Here is a 6,000-nt window from a genome sequence, read left to right as displayed (position 1 = left end):
TATCATTCAGCCTTTATTGCTCGTCGCCAACTATCGGATTCCGGCTTTTCAACCACACATGTGTGACGATTAATCCTATCGTGTTAAATTCGCTTCGGCATTAACAAGACACGCGGAAGGGTTTGCTCACCGAGACTTTCAGTTTCATGAATGTTCGCCTTTTCGGTTGAGCTTACCTTTATACGGTTGGCGAGATGGTTGTCGCCGCGTCGATGCGTTGAAGGCCCCTTCAGCTCGAATTCGCAACACGAGCCGGTATGCGCCCCGCCAGGTTCAGACGGTCCCTGTGTAGAGAAACAAAATCGAACAAGAAGCAAGCAAGCAGACTATGGCTTGAAAATGAGTGACGACGTGCCTTCACCAGTCTTCCAGTCGTTTTTCTTTTTCTCCGACGTCTGAGCATGAAACGTTGGTCATTCTGGCCAGCTCCGCATCATCGATGGACAGTGAGCGGGTCAGTGTTCCTCAACATCTTCCACGCCCCTTAGCAGCAGGCATCGGGAGGTGCTCGGGCGCTGGCCTTATATAGCAGGTCACACGTACCTTCTTGATACGCCCATCCGCCACTTTCTGTAGTCTGCCAGCCACTGATTGGCGCGTCTTGCCGGAAAGCAACGTGGCGAGACCCTTCGACAGCCAATGGGAGAGCAGCTATGTGATCACGCATACCAAATGTGATACGAGACCAGATGACGTCTGTGCGGTGTCACTATGGCTCAGTTTCCGCGGGGACGGCCGGCAGCGCAGGCACGCGCTGGACGCGTGACGGAAACGGTCATGTAACAAACCAGCCGCCAGAAGATGATCTGCGGCAGGAAACAATCGACGCATGTACACTATCCCGTGGCTGCCGAGCAGCACGTAGCGCGCTGTCGCTACGGCTTCGAGAACTGCCCTTATGGGATTGTTCCTTTGGTGAGCACGGCTTCTCTCAAGAGGCGGCACTATCAGGCTGTCGAGGCGAGCTTCTATCATGAATAATATCATGTAGAAATATTTTAGCCGGACAACGGCGCCCTTACAAAAGCTCCACCGCTCAACTCTCTTATTCGCGAGCAGAACATACCGAGTCTGGAGAACTATTGAAAGCAGGTGACCGATCACATATATAATCTAGCTATATTTTTCATTTTTACAAAAAAGAAGAAATACGGAATGAAGTTTGTTCATTCCTTATTTTTTAACTGCAGCGACAAATTTCAATAAAACGTAGCGGAAACTATAACTACAACTACAATATTTCTCAGTCCGCGGAAGTGCTGCTGCGTTAAGACGTCTCTTTTGTATCTTTGAGCGACGTGTTAAGCAAGCAAGGTGGTCTAAAAAGTTGTTGTGTTTTTCTAAACATTCTCCTGTTTTAAACCTGCATGACAAAACGCCTACCTATTTTAAACCTGTATGACAAAAGTTTAATGCCAGTTTGCATCCTCAGTCCTTAAATATGACAGGAATCTGCACTGGTTAAACTTCCTACTGTATAATCGCGTTTTTTTTTTCGTGTAGTCAATTATCTATTTAATCTATGCGAGCAGTCATGTCCACTAAAACTGTTCTCCCACCGGTATAACTTTGTGTGCAAAGTGGCAGTTTCGACGCATGTAGAGACGTTGCGCGCTTTCATGCCGTCACCACCTCCTGGTTTGTGGCCCATGCGACATGCCATGTCCATGGGGCGTGCTGCTAGTTTCCTGAGAACACCGTCATCCAGAGAAAGTGGTGTCCCGAAGCGCAACAAGAACTTCGGAAATGTCGCAAAGACTACCTGAAGATCCAGGGTTGAGCACCCTCTAGGAAAATAAAGTGAGACACTAGAACGGCGGTTTTGTTTCGTAAAGGAACCGCAGACAAATGCCAAGTGGACGGGTAAGCGAAGGCGGTTTATACCCTTAGAGCTTGTAGCGGAGTGCGTCCAGGTGACCGAATGGCAGCGTTTACCTTATAGCCAACTCTCGCGATAGCCGCGCAGCCGCGGATTATCTTACAGGAATAGCTTGAAAATGATCAAGAAGAAACAATGCATATAGACAACAATCAGATATATACCCTTTGAGGCAACGCAGGCAATGTCATTACCAATGTGGAGAAGCCCGTGATGTAGCCAAATATGTAGGCCTGTGCACCGCCTGTAGGGAGCGTGCTCTGCAGATTTCCGCATACCGCTAGCGCCACCTAGTGTCCTCCTCGCCAGTCTCTTAGTCGGACAGCTGCGCCTACCCCTACAGTACGCGTGAAAAGGCGGCTAAATCATCACGTGAGCGAAGGCATGCTGAATCGGTGGCTACGATAAAAAGGTTGCTTTGTATCGATTCTGAACCCGTACAAAAAAGTCAGCGGAGCTGGATTCAGCAGGAAGAGTACGTTAGATAATTAATTCTGCTTCGCGTTTGTTCCATGCTTCATGTTTCATACCTTACACGTACATAACGTTTTGTTTGTTCGGTTTCTTGGTGACCACGTGGTATGAAGGTAGTCTGTTTCAGCTTCACGTGAGCTCGAGCTTCGCGCTCAATCATCGAACCCCTGAGATTCGCTCGTGCGCATGCATGGGATATTGTGATAGACGGGCTAGAAATAGAACAGCAGTTCAAGGGCGACGAATAGTAGTGTACGCTCTACGCGAGACACATCTCAAGGATCTAAAAGATCCACCGTTTATTGAAGGTAACGTCTGGGTAGGATGCAAAAGAACGACAAAGGAGAAAAAGGGGGGAATCGTAGGTACGTTGATACACCAAGGAACAAATTGGCAAAAAATGAAATCGCCTTGTAAAGAACATATTTAAGTATGAGGAACAATTGCCGGCATAAGGACATGACTAGAGGTAGTTTATTTAGGAAGAGGACACCAATGCCAGCAGGAAGACAAGGATCTCGTTGAGTGACGGTATAAGCCAATTTGGAGATGGGGCCGATATTATTCCGCTGGGGGACATGAACGGCCACATCGACGACGACCTGGATGGATACAATGATTGTAAAGGGAAGTTAATGCTAGATTTCTGTGTGCGACACAACCTAGTTGTTGTGAATAAAGAACCAAAGTGGGTGAGGGAAAAATCACGTGGGTATTCCTGAACAGGCAGACGACCATTAACTACTGCGTATAATGTCGCAGGGCACTTCTAGCAAGCTCGCAAAGATGGAAATAGACAAAGTAGGGGAGTGTAGTCCGGGAAGTGATCATAAACGTATTCGTCTGCAAATGGGGCCCTTGATGTAAAGAGAAATGAAACTTAGACAAAAAGTAAACGAAAAATTCAACGACAATCAAATAGCGCAAATAGCAGCCGGAATAGATTAAGAAATGGAGAAACGTCCCGAGGAAGATTGAGATTACGATCAGGTAGAACTACTCATAAGGATAAAAAGGAAAGAAGTTAAAGTAACAAACCGCGCTGGAATGGAAATAGGAAGCCATGGAGCTGGTGGAATAAAGAATTCAGGGAAGCCATTGATCAACGACGGGCGTCCCGCCGGTGTGGCGCAGTGATTAGGGCGCTCGACTACTGTGCCTCGACTACTGTGCCCAAGGACGCGGGATCGAATCCCGGCCTCGGTGGCCGCTTTTCGATGGAGGCGAAAAGCTAGACGCCCGTGTGCTGTGCGATGTCAGTGCACGTTAAACAACCCCAGGTGGTCGAAATTTCCGGAGGCCTCCACTACGGCGTCTCTCATCGCCTGAATCGCTTTGGGACGTTAAACCCCAAAACCAAACCGAACAACGACGGGCAACTTCAAGGGAATACCGAGAGGCAGAGAAAGCACAGGTGCTAGGGGACAGAAGTCAGTGGACCCCCTCGCACGCTCGCCGGAGCAGCCGAAAGCGCATCATCGCACGCACTCGCGATTAAGGCTGCTATACGGTCACTTTTTGGGCGCTGCGCCCATCCGCTCGAAGGCGCATCCGCCAGGTCCTAACAATAGGGTGGTCGAAGGCATGCGTCCTCCGCCCGACTGCCGCATCGAGTTGGTCAACTTCAACTTTTGGACGCATCGGTCACATGCGTTTTCGGAGGCGCATCGGAAGCTCCTCCTACTTTTGCAAAGATGGCCGTTCACGAAGCGCCGACCGAGCATAGGCGAAACAAGGCCTAGGTGGATGGTGCCTGTCGATGAAAGATATACTTCATGTCGCTATTGCTCATTTATTACGATTATTCAAAGCGACTTGGAAGTTTGCCTTGCCCTGTGCATAAGTATCGAGTGACAGTCTCCCCAGTTAAGTTGGCTTGCACCGAGTTGACGAGTGGCCGTCAAGCCTACGGAAAATGCTCGACGTGTTTATTTGTAGCCGTTTGTGATTACTGCAGGATTTTCACGAATAGAATAAAAAAACAGCTCCTCGCAGTTAATTATTTACCTGTGCGCGCAGTCAGTTTTATAGCAGCGACAATTAGTGGAAGTGTAGTGAAAGTGATGCATTCGGAACGCCTGCTGTATGTCAAGTTGGCGAAACAGTTACGGGTGAAAATCTCATTGTGCACGCTTTGTTTCCCAAATGTTGAAATGAATTTTTGAGCTGTGCTGCTAGTCGCATTCATATTCGCTTGCTTGCAGCGATCGCGAGCGCACGATTTGGCTCGTGTTAAGTGTTGATCACCGATATCAGTCATGTTTCGTGTGTGCTGTGCTTCAGAACTGCCGTGGGTGTGAAGTGACCATTCTGAAAACTGTGTTTTACGTGCGCGAAACGATTTTAGCTGTACGGAGAAGCGTCGGGAAGTCGGCACCAATCTGCTGCTCGATGCGTTGGGAAGTATGTTTGCAATGGTTGCTTGTTATCGTGGCTTCGTGTAATGTCTTGACTGATGCGTTTATTGGGATTAATCGTTATGCTACGAATACTCTCATTACAATCGTGTACGGAAAGCATTGTTAGTGTTTCGGCCTCTTTATATATAGGTATGAGTTGTGGGCACATAACGACGGCGGGCTCGTAACCAACTTTTAGTGCCGAGCAAAAAACTAACTTCACATTCTTGTTTAGTGAATGGAACAATTACCATAGAAATGGCTGAGAAAGCTAAGAAGGCCTGTAAGATTTTTTAGGAAAAGTGTAATAGATTGGGCAGTGTTATATGGTACAGAAAAAAATGTATAGACACAATCTGAAATGAAATGCCATCTTATGTGTTATTCAGTTTCCCCATTGGAGCAGTATAAGGGTAGAAGGATGGAATTTTTCTTCACTTTGTGCAGGACAGTCCTCGTGATATTCTCACAACAAAACTCTCACTGTGACCCATAATATTATAGTAAAAGTATCTGCAAACAAGGTCTCAGTAGCAAACCACCTGCGCGAAATTGTATAGGGCTCCCTGAAGTCAGCTTTATCATGCGGCTCACAGAGGATAGTGGGAACATTGGGGTGCAAATACATGGCACAAGACAAATGTATACATCTGGCATGCCTTAATCTGCATCCACAAACACTTCATAAGAGTGATGAATGCTCGTACTCTCAAGTGTGACTCAAAGCTTTTAGGAATATTTTTAGCAGAAATTATTGATTAGAAGGTATGTAATACCTCTGTCAGACGAACACTTTCAATCCTTATTGAACTCAATCTGCATTCAGCTCGTGCAATCGAGCCCGAGCCTGCTTGGATCGAAGCTGTTTCTGAGCACTCTTGAGTTTTGAAGCACATCCGAAAGCGGGCGTCGCTACCCTTGATGTCACCTAACGCACATGAAGGAAGCTTCTCAGAAGTCATTAAAAACGGCCGTGCAGCACCGGATGTGTCAATGCTTCCTGAAAACCTCAATGCAGATCGAATTCAATGAGGATCACAATTGTTCGCGTCGCAGAGGTATAAGCTCGAGCAGGTGACTTCAAACTGTTTGCTAGGAAATGGTCTCCTGCATGCCCCTCAATTCCATAATATCCTTGCACCTTGTTCCACATTGTTCTTTCCAGTTCATTACAATGAAAAACCAAAGTATGCGCAGAACACAGCTTCTCACGAGCTTTTTGACTCTCAAGACAGACAGTTTGCGCAT

This window comes from Amblyomma maculatum, unplaced genomic scaffold (assembly GCF_055883805.1).
Source record: "Amblyomma maculatum isolate TAMU_Amacu unplaced genomic scaffold, ASM5588380v1 scaffold_13, whole genome shotgun sequence".
Lineage (NCBI taxonomy): Eukaryota > Metazoa > Arthropoda > Arachnida > Ixodida > Ixodidae > Amblyomma > Amblyomma maculatum.
Note: the sequence above shows the minus strand (reverse complement) of the source record.